Consider the following 16,448-nt stretch of genomic DNA (forward strand, 5'->3'; position numbering starts at 1 on the left):
CCTCCACAGGAGGGTCTCTCTGTGGGGGGTGGGGGGGTTCCACGCTGGGAGAGGGTGGTGTCATGGCTCCAGGTGGCGTCCAGTGTGGCTTTTTTGTCCTGTGTACGAGACAGGAAGGAGACAGATAAGGATAAACAGTAAGTGTTTGGGTGTGAGAGAAACCAGAGGAGTGAGAGGGAGGGAGGGAGGGAGGGAGGGCAAAACTTTACTCACCAGCTGGCCTTCTTTAAAGTATCCATACACACATGTTTGGCTCTACTCTACTGCCATATGGTAGCAGTGTAGTACCACTACCACAATGTAAAAACACAACAAATAAGACACTTCATACTTAAACACAAGTAATAGCAAAATGTACTATAAATAGAATAAAACTATTTGACTCAAATACCATTTGACTCAATTTAGCAGGGGTGGTTACTAATGGCCCACTGCAGGGCCTCGCTCGACTTAGTACGGTATAGTTAGGCCTGGCTCACTTTATGCTGCGTTTCCATTACAGTTTAGTAGCTGGGGTAGTAACTATAGTAACGCAGTGTAGGCGTAGCCGTGACGTCATCTTCAATGCTTAACACAAAACCAACATCAGCAGTTAGCTGTTAGCCCTCAGAGCCACAGCTCCTCATATCTGTTCAGAAACTAGACAAAAGTTAAACAAGTACAATCCACAGACTGTGTCATGGCGAACACAGTCGCTGGTTTAGTCCGGTTCCCAACCTAGGGGTCAGGCCCCTCCAAAGGGTCACCAGATAAATCTGAGTGGTTGTGGGATGATTTAAGGGAGGGAAAATATTTTAAATACACAGATTTCTCCTATTTCATTTGACTTTTTTGTAAAGTTTTTGCGAAATGTGAAATCTTTAAGCCTCAATAAAACTAATTACACATCTTGTTAAAGTTCAAAAGCCAAAAAGGTTTTGGTTTCATTTGTAATTAGCTTTCCACTTTTGTGGTTACATTTAAAATAATGTTTTGTAAAAAGTTGTATCTATGTTTATGTAAAAATTATCTTTCCAGCATTCCTTAACCCTTTAGACTGCTTTACCATCCTACCAAGTTTACTGGACCTCGGTAGAAATGGTAGTTTGTTTGTAGCCTTTATTTAACCAGGTGAAATCCCATTTGAGATCAACAATCTCTTTTTCAAGGTTCAAGGTTCAAGGTTTCAAGGTTGGTTACACATGAAAAACAGAAAAACAACAGAAAACAAAAAGGACGTCATACAACATAATTACAGGGGTACAATTTACAAACCTATTTACAATGATAGGTACCAAGAGTATCAAATAGCATTTCATCGAGCCAAGCTTTAAAAGGATGCAGGGGAACCAAAATGCTCAGTTTCAAAAGAAAATGCAGAGTGTTCCATGCTAGAGGAGCTGCGCACATAAAAGCTTTAGTACCTAAAACAGTCCTAGAACTTGGCACATGTAATAAAAACACATCCTGGGATCTTAGGCAATAGCTACTTGCGACTCTCTGTGATATCAGTGAGCAGATATAAGTTGGTAGTTTACCCAACATGGCTTTATAGATAAACATGTACCAATGACTGAGTAACAGTTAGTGAAGGCAGACCTGCCCTGGCATACAGGGTGATGAGTAAGTGCTTTACAGTTAGTAACAAATCTCAGCGCACTGTGATAGGCGGCATCTAACTTTTCCAGGCAATGGGCGGGTGCATTCATATAGATCAGATCACCATAGTCCAGCACAGGTAAAAAGGTCACAGTGACTAGCCTTTTCCTGGCCTCAAAAGAGAAACAGGACTTGTTTCTGAAAAAGAAACCTAGTCTAACCCTCAGCTTTCTAAGCAGATTATTGACCTCAAGTTTAAAAGAGAGACAATCATCAAGCCAGATACCAAGGTATTTATAACAGGCAACCACTTTGAGTACTTTTCCTTGCGCAGTAACAATATCTAAAACAAGCTCTGGTGTCTTTTTGACTTTTGAAAATAGCATTACCTTGGTTTTATCAACATTTAAAAGAAGCTTAAGCTCAGAAAGCTGAGTTCGAATAATATTAAAAACAGCCTGTAATTTAACACCAGCCTCCTTAATGGAGGGACCTGCACAGAACATCACGGTATCATCCGCATAAAAATGTAGTGTTGCTTCATCCACATTTTGACCTAAGCTGTTGATATAGATGGAGAATAATAGCGGACCTAAAACAGAACCTTGTGGTACACCATTAGTAATGTTTAACCACTCAGAAGACAGCCCATCAAAGTGAACACATTGGGACCTTTCAGAGAGGTAGTTCACAAACCAACCCACTGCATTATATGCCAATACTGACCAGCCTCTGCATCAGGATATGATTATCGACGGTATTGAAAGCTTTGGAAAGGTCAATAAACAGAGCTGCACAACTCTGCTTTTTGTCTAAGATACCCGTAATATCCTTCACCACTTTCATTGTGGCAGTGATGGTGCTGTGTTGCTTTCTGAAACCTGACTGATGTTTACATAGTAGGTCATTGTTACTTAAAAACACCTTTACCTGCTCACTCACTAGGCGTTCAAGAACCTTGGCCAGAACTGACAATTTAGAGATGGGCCTATAATTATTTAATAAAGTGGCCTCCCCACCTTTTAGTAGAGGCAGAACATACGCTGACTTCCATATTTTTGGAATTGTGTTCGTGCTGAGGGAGAGGTTAAAAAGAGAAGTAAGAGGTGGAGCAATAAAATCTGCAGCTATCTTTAAAAAGAAGTTGCTTTTAAAAGAAGAACCTTTGATAGTACACAGGACTTTTTCTTGTAACAAATCGTTTTATAACATTGTATTGGTACTTCTTTAATCTGCACACCTCTTCCACCACTTACTCTATAGAAGAATTATGTTTATTTTATGCTTTATTTATACAAGGAAACTTGAGAGATGGAGAAAATCCACCAATAAAAACATAATTGCTACTCTTGCATTTTGCCTCTCCTTGTGTTATTAGCTCTCTATGACTTGTTGCTCCCACCACTTTATTATCTCCTCTGTGTTTTTTCACCTTTGTCTGTCCCCCCCCGCCGCCTGCTCACCCCTCCATGGCTGTAAGTGGTTGCTCAGGGTTGCAGGCCTCTCAGCAGGCTCCCATGACTGGAAGCTTTAATGCTGCTGCTATTTCAATCTCACTGATGTCATCTGAGGGAGGGGCCGGGTCCTCATCCCCGGAGCGGTGAGTCAGAGCCAGGGAGAGGAAGGGGGGGGGAGATTCAGTGAAGAAGAGGTTTGCAGCATCAATCAACAATGTTTGTTACAATGTTGCCCCCTGGGAAATGACATAAGTGAACATGCTGAGGAAAACAGCAAAACAAGTGACAACCAGCAAGTAAACTCATATTATCATTTGTATTGTCATTAACTTTGACAAGATAGCTCACTGAACACAGCTGCAGTCAGCAAAACTTGAATGTTTTTGTTGTGTTTTTTTACTTTTTGTTATTAATCTAAATGTTAGCAATAGTTTAGTTTGTAATTCATTTTAATCATTTCATAATCATTTTTTTATATTTCTAATTTGCTGTTGACAATTCCTTTGTTTTTTTTAATGACATTTAAACAAATATATATATATATTTCATTTTTATTTGTAACATTTGAAATGACTGTTTGAACTATTTATTGTCTTGTTTACAATTTTGTTTTTTTCTGGCATTTTTGTATTTCAGTGAAAACAAATAAAAAATTCTCACCATATTTTGTGATGTATGCTCTTGGCGACAGAACACAACAAATAAAATGTGCTTTTAACACAATACATCACAAGCAGTTTCTGTCCACTTTGCAGGACAGACATTTAATTTCCTGGTATTTCGGCCTGACGTAAAACAAATGTCTTTGTCTCATAATAACAGTGGGTGTTATCGTCGGGCAGAAAAACAGACACAGGAACAGAAGGGATGTTTTTCTCCTGTCTCCCAGAGTGATGTCATCCCCATTCAGACTCGGCCTACACCAAGTCGTGGCAGCACTCAGCATCCACTGTCGCCATGGCTACAGCACTGCATCTGCCACACTACCCACAGCTGAACCACCAGCATACAGGCAGCCATTGGTCATACTTTCAGAATGACAGGTAATTGGTCCAATGAGAGAGCAGGCGAATTATGTCATTGAAAAGGACGAGACTGAAGAAGAGATATGTGTCCAAACAAACAGTATCAAAGATCCTCTGCTGACGCACCAACTTAACAGGGGAGGCTATCAAATGATGGCGTTTTTTTCTGAGGTGAGGGCGGACGTCAGATGTTTTACAGCCGTCTGGAGCCAGTCCTTTTTTAGTATAAATATGTCCAATTAATCCTGGGCTTATCATGATGGGGGGCACTCTGGGTGAGGTTTGGCACGAGGCAAGACACTAGATCAACATAATGAAGGACTGGCCTTGCCAAAGCTTTTCTTTGACAAGGCCCCAGCTTCACAGCACTACACTTAATGAAACAATCCCTTAAAGGATCTCTCAAAAAAGATGGCTGGTAAATACTGGGGTCTGTGAGAAACTAGCTGTAAAGGGGGGAGTCTCCATCCGTCCTTTCACCATAAACGTTCATCTGATCGGCCTAACACTTGGTAAGGGTTTTGCTTTGGAAGTACAGTGTTTAGTACGATTCTGAAGATACTGGACATAATTATATCTATATTTATTATGTAATAATAATAATAATAATAAAAAGTTTATTTATTATAGCACCTTTCACAGAAATAGATTTCACAAAGTGCTTCTCTCGGTTGAGAGATGATTTGCTGAGACACGTGAAAATGGAGTTACAATAATCCAGCCGGGATGATATAAAACAATGAATGATCATTTCAAGCTGCGCTAATGACACAACAGACCTGAGCTTTGCAATATTTCTGAGATGGAAAAAGCATGTACGGGTCAGTGATTTAACATGCTGATCAAAATGCATTACCTGATCAAATGTCACACCTCTCCATCTCCGACCTGCGTTACGGGATTGTTCACCCGGCTCAACTCCTAATAACACACAATAGAAAACGCCACGTTTTCGACACGGCAGCGGCGGCGGAGAGGTTTGTGCAAGAACTACGCGGTAACACTCGGGAAAATAGGAACAAATAAATCTGCAGTTCTAAAACCACTTTTTTGGATATCAACTGGCCTCAGCAGGTATACACAGTATAATGCACGTGACATGAACGTGCAGTGGGGATTAACGGTAACTGTACTTTACCAACACAATGTGTACATTACTGAACTTGCTTCGGACTGTGGTATGTTTTTCTGTTGGTTAAACTAGTTTTGAAAAAGGTCATGTTGTTTCGGTTGTGATAGTTTATAATGCTGATTAAGGAGGGGGGGCTTCGTTCTGGTCGTCATAGGCTGTTCCTCACCAGGACGATGGCGCGGGAGGACCAGCAAAGCTCCATGGTTGGGCTCTTTTTTGGGCTCCTTGGGATGTGTGCGTACTGTGGTGTATTTCAGTTGGGGAATTACACTCGGGTATGTGTTTAGTCTTCCATGTGTTCTTAACGGACGTGTTTGCCCTTTATTTTGTTCCCTTATTGCTATGTTGTGTTCTTTTAGCAGCGGACTGACATGACTGTTGTGATCTATTTGTATGTTATCTGAAATCAAGTGTTCCTCCTGGAATGTAAGGGGACTTAACAAACTTGTCAAACTAAAGCAAGTCCTGAGTAGGATATGGCAATCAAAAGCCCAAATAGTTGTTCTCCAGGAGACGCATCTGACTGCTGTAGATGTGGTCAGGGTAAAGAGGAGATGGTCCGGTCAGGTGTTTTCAGCATCTCTTAGTTCACACTCTCTGGGAATAATCACCCTAATTCATAAATCTGTGCCTTTTCATCTTATTAATGTCATTGAAGACACATTTGGTAGATATGTAATTGGTAATCCAATTATTGTATTTGGTAATCCAATGTGAAATCCTTTCAATAAGACTAAATCTGGTGATTGGTGAATGTTTATGGACCGAACAATGATAACCCAGGTTTTTTCAGACACCTTTTCCTAACGCTGGCTGCTCTGCCTGGCTATCTCATCATAAGTGTAGATTTTAATTGTGTGCTTCAACCAGGTCGAGACAGATCTACCGGGACAGATACCTTACACCCTCAGACACGATTAGAGTTACTTCAATGCATGAAGGACTTTAATTTGGTGGATGTGTGGAGAAGTAAACACCCTGATCAGCTAACGTTTTCTTGCTACTCCAGTACCTATCAGACTTTCTCTAGAATCGATTATTATTTAATGTCATCTGATTTAATCTCCAAAATTCAAAGTTGTTGGTATGATAGCATAATAATCTCAGACCATGCTTCCATTTCATTTCTCTTTTTAGATTCGCAAATATTGTACCCCATTTTCCAAGGTGGCATCTACAAACAACTTGGCTTAGAGATCCCAAATGTATACGTTTTATTGGAGCACAAATTAATACTGATCAGACTTCTGCAAGTGTGAGATGGGAAGCATTTAAAGCATTTCTAAGAGGTCAAATGATAAGTTATACTAATTTTAAAAATAAATCTCACAGACAGGAAATGGAAGAACTCAAAAAATGCATTAAAGAACTTGAGACCCATATTTTCCAAAATCCCTGCCGTCAGCTTAATACAGAGCTTCACAAAAAAAGAGCCAAATATAATGTTTTGTCTGCAAACAAAGCAACTTATAGTTTGATGAAATTAAGGCAGTCTTACTTTGAACAAGGTGAGAAGGCTGGTAAACTTTTAGCCTTGCGTATTAAATAATTGCAATCAGAGAAAGCGATAAACTCAATTGAGACAAATAAAGGGGCAGTTACATCTGACCCAAAATAAATCAATGATACTTTTCAGGACTTCTACCAAGACTTACATAGTTCTGAACGATCAGATTCAGCCCCAAATAATCAAAGGAAATGTCTTGATTCACTAGACTTAATGCTGCTAAATAGCGAATCCATGGGCTTGTTGGAACTTAATCTTGGGGTTGAAGAACTATCTGAAGCTATAGCCAGCTTAAAAGGAGGGAAAACACCTGGACCCGGTGGGATTCCAATTGAAATATATAAGATTTTTAAGGCTAAACTGATCCCACCACTGCTCAAAATGTATGAACAATCATTTGATGGGGGATCCCTTCCTCCTTCACTAAATAATGCATTGATTACACTATTATTAAAACCTGGAAAACCTTCAACACAGTGTGGATCTTATAGACCAATATCCCTTCTTAATAATGACCTTAAAATCTTATGTAAAGTACTAGCTAAAAGATTGGAGCCAATTTTACCTAAATGGTTCATTCTGACCAGAATGGATTTGTACAGGGAAGGCAGGGCTTTCACAATGTAAGGAGGGTGCTCAATGTTCTCTTTGAGAAATCTGTTTGTCCTGACAATGCTATTTTGTCGTTGGACGCAGAGAAGGCCTTCGACAGGGTAGAATGGCAGTACTTATTTCAGGTTCTGGAGAGGTTCGGCATTGGGGGTAGATTTTTAAGTTGGGTACGACTCCTATTTACCTATCTGGGTGTAAAAATCACCCCAATTATTAACGAAATTATCCCAGTTTATTACAACCAGCTCACAGATGCAATTATACAGCTGATAAATAGATGGACTAAATTACCCATCTCATTGATTGGACGCATCAGCGTTCTCAAAATGACAATTTTACCCAAATTCTTATACCTTTTCCAATCAATTCCACTTTCCCCACCATCTTCCTTTTTTAAACTGTTAAAGAAAACTTTTTCAAACTTCATTTGGAACAATAAACGCCCAAGACTTAGGCTCTCTTTGTTATATTTGCCAATACGATAGAGGTGGACTACAATTACCGAATCTCACCTGGTATTATTGGGCGGCTCAAATTAGGGCGGGACCGTTTTATTTTGTGAAGGAGCACCCTCCTGCATGGGTCACAATGGAATCCCTGTCACTTGCTGTCCCCATAAACCTTTATTTTTACTCAGCAAATAAAACAAAGTTAATTAAACAGACAAGGAACCCCTTTCTCAAAAACACAATTGTGGTTTGGCACAGTGTTCTGAAATACTTAGATACAGACTCTATCCCAATTTTTGGTAATGATGGATTTCGTCCAGGCAGGGCAGATCCAGGCTTTAAAATCTGGTCTACCAAAGGTATTGCTAAGGTGTCTGACATTTATAAAGAAGCTACATTTATGTCATTTGAAGAGCTTAGAACCACATGTGGAATTCCTGCAAAGCACTTTTTCAAATATCTCCAACTCCGGAGTTTTATAAGGTCCAGGGCAGCTTAGAACTTCCCCCTCTGTCCACTTTAGAAAACATCATTTTGAAACATGAAGAAGCCAGGGGTAAAGTATCCTTATTATACAATCTGTTTACAAATGAATGTAAATAATCCTCAAACAATATCTTTCAGGCCTGGAAGTTGGACTTAAAATAAATGATAACACAGGAGGAATGGTCAAAGGCTTGCTTCTTGGCTCAAACTCAAACAACGAACACACACTCCAAATGACTACAGTATAAATGGCTAACCAGACAGTAAATTACTAGGTGGCACCACTTTAATCCTAATATTCCTGATACATGCTTTAAATGTAACAACGTGAAGGGGTCGCTGATCACGGTGGTTATTGGTAAAGAGGTACCTTTTGATCCTAAATTGTGTATCCTGAATATATACCCTCATGACTTTGTAACTTCCAAGAATGTAAGGTTTCTGCTCAATGCTTGCTTTTTGGAGGCTAAACGGTGCATAGCTCGCACATGGAAGGAACCATCAACCTGTGGACTTTCTCAATGGCTGAAAGGGATGACTTTCTACCTCACTCTTGAAAGGATACGTTTTTTCCTTAAAAACGAACTGGATAGGTTTTGGGAAATCTGGAAAACCTTTTACGACTTCCTGGAGCATAATGGTCTACAACATGAATGAAGACACTTGAATATTATTTGGGCTGTGTTTTTATTTTTATTTTCTTCTTTTTTTATTTTTCTGTCTTGTTTGTTTTGCTGATAGTATGTAAAGTCTTGTTTATTAAGTGTCCTTTATAAACTAATAAAGAGATATTGAACACATTTCAGATAACTGTATTAAGTTAGTTGAAAGCAATAATATTAATATTTTTGTATTTAAACTCAAAATACTGCTTTCAACTAATCTAATACAGTTATGTGAAATCTGTTGACGTTATATATTTAATTAAAGTCAATGTTTCAGTTTTTCAGTGTACTAACTCTGAAATGCACACACACACTTACACGCACACACACACAAAGTATTGAAATTAGAATTTGTAGTTATTTACAGCTTGTGGCGCTATATTTGTGTCCTTTATCAGAAATACACTATTATCACTGCAGACACGCAGAATTAAATCAGTTTTCATGTTTCATTAAATGATATTCAAAAGCTGTTAAGATTTGACACAAGCACCTAATCCACTAAAGAGTCTGTATAGGTTTCTTGGTAGTGGAGTTCCTGTGGCTCACTTTAACATCTCTCTGGACTGTGTAACATCATAAATGTTTCAGATTAAAATGCTTCAGCCGGTATGTAGCTCAAATCAACCCTTTGCCCTCTGCCGTGGTGCAGAGAGGAAGGGAGTGTTAGACTCACGCTTTAGCTCTTTTTCCAGGATGGGTGATTCATATCCTTGTCTTAAAAAGTACCAAGTGATTTATTTTGCTCTGAAAACACTTTCACTTCCAATAAAATGGTGTTGCATGTAAAATGGAGAATTCAACTTTTTTGAAATGGAAACAGAGGGACAGCTCAAAGGTTATATTGTTTATAAAAAGGAGAGGTATAAAAAGACCCGAACACTGGTGTTGACAGATGGTTCCTCAGGTGCTGCTAAAGGTTGGATGTTTATTTGGGAGCTGAAGGGAACATATCTCTATAAAAGCCAGGTGGTGCTTTGGACCAAACAAACAAGTGGAATTATGTTTTTCATTGTGAAAAATCAATGTTTAAAGCTGGCAGTAAAAGCTAAATGAAAATGGTGAAAAATGTAGTGTTTACTCAAAGGCTGCTATAGAAAATATCATTATTGACTTCCTGATCAGAGGCTTGTTTACTTATTACTCAATCAGATATTTTCTAATGTAAACTGGGACTTTGTTAATCAAACTTTGTTTTAGACAAGAATCTATTTATTCAAATATTTGACAACTTTTGTTAGGTGAAAATAAGGCTTTGTTGAAAAGCACATTTATATTTCGACAAGGAATAAAACCAAACTAAAGACTGTCTCACCCAGAGCACTGATTTTCTGGAAAAAAATTGCTGGCAAATGTATTGGAGGGGAAATCTATTCGTACAGACCTTGATTTAGCAGATTTCTTTCTGTGGACGAATGAAACAATGGAATGATACCAATTTAATATTTTATTAAAAGTTCAGATTATAGCCACCTTGTTGCCAAAATGTTCAATAGTCTTATTCATTTGTAAAGGATAAATAAAGGACAATATATGTAGCCCAGAAGCTAACATAGATAACACATACCATGAAGAGTGAGCTGATACTTTGTTATTTGTCACATTTGTAGTTCAAACCGGAGAGACGTGATGTAAGAATTACATATTTATTGCTTACACCAGTGCTTGAATTGGAATGAAAAAGGTGCCAGTACTCTAAAATCAGCAACTTTTTCAAGTCAATTTTATATATACAGCCCACAAACAAGAATTTGGCTACTATAATGCTGGTGGGTTTGTCTCTTTACTACTGTATATTTTAGAAAGGTTCACTGTACTTAACATTTTTTATGATAGGCAGCGGATATGGCTAAAGCTCAGTAAGGTCAATATTAACTGAAAATATAGCAATCAAAGTCTAGATCTTCTGCTGAAGACACATGAAGCAGAGACCTTTCAGGTGAGAGCCCCTCTGGTGGTGTTCAACATTAATGACAAGGAAACAAAGCTCTGGTCAGAAGCATTTTTTATAAAAAGCTTTAACAAAATTAAGTATTTCTGTACATTTTGAATGCAATCTAACTTTCCAACTCAGAAAACGAAAAAGTGCCAAAAGTCTTCTCACATGGCTGAGCTGCTTTGCAATATACTTCACCACTGAAGAATACAAATATGTATAAAGTAAACTATGATGCAATCTAACTTTCCAACTCAGAAAAATGATAAAGAGCATGAACAAAGAACATGTAAAAACAAATGCAAAATGTGCACAATCGAAAATGAGAAACTGTAACTGCAAGTAACAAAGTCTGAGCCATGGTAAAGAGTTACATTGAACACCAAGCTGATCAGATAACTCCCTGGTTGGTCTGAAGTCCTTCTATCTCCAGGATCTGTACAAATCGGCACATTATGCCAAAAGTCTTCTCACTGGGTGAGCTGCTTTGCAATATACTTCACATTGTTAGAAAAGGCTCCAGAAGGCCTTGGGGACATCAGTATCAGGGGCTGGAGCAGGACAGGCTCTTTCATCAGCACTTCTCCTTCCCTTTGCCAGCCAGGACCTCACATACTGTTCCGGATTGAACTGTCCTAGTGATGGTCCATTACATTTAATGAAAACCAGGCTGGACAGTCGGCTGACAGAGAGAGCATTCCTTTTTGCAGTAAGGATATCGTTCATGCAGCTGAATGCCCGCTCACACTCACTAGTGGAGACAGCGATGGTTCGGACTGCTTTCAGTAGAGGCTCCATGGCAGCAGGTGTACGAGATGCCCTGGTTTCCTTGTATTCGCGAAAGCCCTGAACAGTCTCTCTTCTGTCCACTTTCAGCACTTCGCACAAACGTAGCACCTCTACGTCCCCATACTGTACGTCTAACTCCTCTTCAGGCCAACTTCCAGGATGGATAACTTTCATGTCCTGGATTAGCTGATTGTCCCGGGCCTCCCGGCCATGTAATGGGATTTCTCTTGTGCTGACATGAGAGGAGGTTGTGGAAGTCATTCTGTGTCTCAGATTCTCTACCATACTGCGGAAAAACTGACCTGCATGAATCTGTACAAGCCTGCCATTCTCACGCAGGGCAACACCCTTGAAGGACTTCTCAGCTAAAGCTGTATGAACTGTAGTCATGAGTGGGCCAGGCATGGTGACCATGGATTCAAAAACTCGTATTTCTCGAGTTAAGAGCCTATCTGCTGTAGGCAGTGTCATCTCTCTTTTTTGGAGTTGCCGAGAGAGGTCGCTGAGCTCTGTGAGCGCATCGTACATCAGTCCCAGATTGCTGACAAACGTTGCAGATGTGAGCACATCATCCAGGCCCTTGTACTTTGCTCTGTCTCTGGAATCCCTGCTCGTGTCGTTTGCAGCATTTGTGAAGTGATCATGAAGCACTCGGTAGTTTTCCCAGACTGCTCTGACGCTCCTTTCACTTGAAGCCACCCAGCGGATGGACAAAACACGCCCTATCACCAGGAGACGCTGTCCGACTGCTTGCGCACACTGCGCTAACTGCCTCTGATTTTTGGGGGAGGCATGGAACAAGGAATAGAGTTTGTCAAAAAAGATCTGGAAATGATTGAGCCCTGAGACCTCCTTGACCACATCCCCAACTGCCAGCTCTAGACGATGATTGGAGCAGTGCCACACAAACAGGCTTGGGAATTTACTACACAACTGGGTAGCAACGCCTGTTCTCTTCCCTAGCATGACTGAAGCCCCATCACATGCAAAAGAAACGAAACACTGACCTAAAAAGTCCTCGTTAAAATCTCTTCCAAGACACTCCATTAACGCCTTTGTGATGTCATCAGCCGTTGTTCCATCCAACTCGATCAGCTCCCAAAAAAAACGTTTCGGGCTCAGCATCAGCTAATGCTGAGCGTAGACACACAACAAGCACCGTTTTACCACTAATAGTGGTAGATTCATCGACCAAAACACAGAGTTTTCTTTGGTTTTCTGTAATGTCTTTTGCCATTTTTTTCTTCAGCTCATGAGCTATGTGGTCGATGATTTCGCCACAGGTTTTATTGGAGTGCAAAACCCTGCCCACGTTCAGCCCATTCAGTTTCTGTACATTCAAATCAATTGGCATGTCTGTGAATGGCCGGCTATGTTTGCCAATTTGATATGCCGTTCGAAAAACTCTGATAGTGGTGTCTAATTCAGATGTATGCATAGACTGCACTTGATGTTGAATAGTTTCACGTGAAGCAGATGTAAGGATGTCAGCAGCTTTTACATGGGCTTGTGATTCTTTATGTTCTTTGATTTTTTTTCTCAGACTAGCTTGTTGTTTGCCCTTGTCAACACCGAAATGAGACACTGCACACTCACCCCATTCAGTTGACAGTTTCAGTCCTTGTCCAGTGTGTATTCCCAAAGATTTGACATCTCTGCATATCCGACATCCTAGCTTCTTATCTTTAAGAAGGAGCCATGCATTGGTCTTGCAAAAATATTGCACCTGGTCCGTTGTCCAGCAGTCAGGTGCATCGCTTTGCCCGGTGTTGGTGGTGGCAGTTGCGCCAGCAGCAGCTAACTTTAGAGGCTCTGGAGGAGGCGGCGGAGCTAGTGCTAATGCTAATGCACTAGAACTTGGAGCAGGAGGATCAACCAAAGAAAGCTCCCCATCAGACACAATTTCCAACACAGGCACAGCATTCTCTGTATTTGAAGTTTCTTCCGGCGACAACCGCTGTCTTTTTGCACTTTTATTAATCCACGCTAACATTTTAGAAATGCTAATTTGTGACATGACTTGCTTTCCTTCTCTCGGGGGCGTGCCTGCTCTGTTCTATCACTCTACATAGCCACCCACTGGGTGGGAGTTGCACTGCATAAACACAACACACGTGCATCTAGGTTTGTAAATTGTAAAGCATTAAAACATGGTTTTACTAACAGTTTTCAGTATGTTGTTACTTCGGCATTATTATTAATATTATTTTGAAACGTGTATTACTATTAAATCACGGTCAAATAGGTTAATTTTGACATAGTCGTTTCCACCACAGTATTTACATGGAGAAGATAAGCCCCGCCCCCTCTCCAGCACGTTCTGTTTGAATGACAGGAGTAAACAGCTGACAGCCGCTGTGAAACTCCGGTTAGAGCGATGAGAATGTCCGTTCGGCACCTCATGACGCATCTACTGAGTACCGGGCGGCTGTATATATATATATGGATGTATAATAAGAACGGCGGGAGAGTGTTGAGTACTGGCACGGTGCATGAGTACCGGAGTACCGCCAGCATGCCGGTACTGAGCAAGAAGTGCCGGTACTCCATGGGTCAGAACCAGAAGTGCCGGTACTGCGTACCGGTGAGTACCGGCCCAATTCCAGCACTGGCTTACACGTCATATGAATGAAATGATTGCCACGATAATACAACAGGAGAATGTAATGGTGTTTGGCGATTAGGCCCCGGTTTGCAGGATAATCATTCAGGAGGGAAAGAACCGCTCCGATGAAATCCCCGGGGTCTAGACACTGGTGGTGGTGATGAGTAGGTGAGACCGGTCTGAAGGAGGAAGGTTTAGCTTTGTCCTGAAGGAGACGGGAGGCGAGAGGGGTGGAGGCGGGTTGCGTGTGATCATCTGCAATGACAACTGACAGGGAGGAAGAGCAGGCATTTAAGGAATTTAGCATGTGCAGCGATTGGCTGCTGAGGGGTGACGCCCTCGTATTTAATGAGGGGGGAAGGGAGCCATAGAGTGACGTGTAAGTGACTCATGTTAGGTCTTCCTTATTGAACTTGCGCTAAAGCTTTAATTTGTTAGATGGAACATTCAATGGCAGAATTTTACAATTGATTTCATGTTATTTTCAGTCACATCGTTTTTCTAATGCAATTGTATAATATATCTGAGCAAAATGTTGATATTAAGACTTTTATCACCTCTATCATTATGTATTTTCATTACTTCACCCACTCGCTATAGCTTACTAATATATTAGCATCGCTGGCTTCTAGACGCCAACAAAGTGATGTTAATGCTTCAGATTCCTTTGAAACAACATTCATTTACTGAGTCCTAACTACCACAGCAAGTTAGTTTATTAGTTAGTGTCTGAATGTGGTGTTTCAAAGTTAAACAAAAACAGAAACAAACAAATTGATCCAAACTACTGTCGGCCAGCAACTCTGAGAGGAAGTGTTACTCTTTTGTCAGTCGTCGATTCTGGTGGCTTTTGCAAGAGGCTGCTTGAGTTCCCTTTCAGTGAGAGCTGTCTCACAGCAATGTAGAGCGGGGACAATATTCTAATTATGGTGTACATTAAACTGACATGTATTTTTTAAGGATGGGCTTTCTTTTAGGTGCCTAAAATAAGTTCCGCTACTGCCCCCGGAGTCCACAGATAACATTTCTTCGCTTTAGAGTTGGCTATCCTGCCTGCTTCTGCGATGTGGCAATGATCTACTTTACAAAATACACTGACTATGGATAAACGTCTCAAACAATCACACTTTAAAAACAGAACAAAAAAAGTCCAGTGTAGCTTCTTCTTGGTGTACAACAGGGCATACGTTATAAACTCACCTCTGATTGGAGGAAAACAAACACATGTTTCAAAGGCCAAGACTTTACTTTAACATTTAAAACATGTTCTGAGTTGTTGACCCAGGGCCATAATAGAGGCAGGTTAAATAAAGACGGATCCCCAGAGCTCAATTATTTAATAATTTTGGGACTATCCTGCTGGATATGATGTTATGCCTCTGTGTTGACTTGGCAGTTGTGAAAGCCACTCAACATTACCATCACACCACAAATCACTTTTAGCACTCCATGTGGGATAATGATGTAGGTCTGGAACCTTAGCTTTAGAGGGCACCGACTTCATTTTTCCATCGCCTGTTCTCACAAAGCTTTCCCTTGCTCAGGCAGGGGAGAGACACCGAGGACCCTCGAGGGTGACTTCATTCAGGTAGAAGCCCACAGCTTGGCAACTGTAGCCAAGAGCACAGCTAAATAATTAGGCTTGAGTGGAGCAGCATTAAGGCAATAACCATGCATGTGAAGTTAAACTTCTGTTGTTGCAATGTTGAGGTAGAATGAAGGAGTCTGGAACGTCGTTAGCCAAAGCACTGAGAGTTTATTGAACACAGTACAACAAATACGGCCGGGAGGTCACTTGGTTTCACACTCTCCTGTGCTTCCACCAAATCATCTCTGCCCCCGAAAAGACCCAACACGCATCAACATGAGGAGAGGCGGGCTCACAGAAGCCCACGTTTACCTAATCAATAGCAGATGGGAGACAATAAACTGCTTGTCTCAAGGAAATGCAGGCAGGCCTGGACCCTTCCCCCACGGATATAGGAGAAGCATTTGACCTGTGACCTCAACCTACAGAGGAGTTTTTGACTGATACTTACAAACAGATGTTTGCAGTATCACAGATTCTAAGAAACAATAAGAAACTCTATAATCAAGATCAGATTAAAATATTCTCTTACAATGCATCCAATAAATTATGTGAGACAAGGGTGCTATCACCGTGTCACAGTGATCCTAAAAGTAATGATCCCACAGATTCATGCAAT

Source organism: Gymnodraco acuticeps, unplaced genomic scaffold, assembly GCF_902827175.1.
Source record: "Gymnodraco acuticeps unplaced genomic scaffold, fGymAcu1.1, whole genome shotgun sequence".
Lineage (NCBI taxonomy): Eukaryota > Metazoa > Chordata > Actinopteri > Perciformes > Bathydraconidae > Gymnodraco > Gymnodraco acuticeps.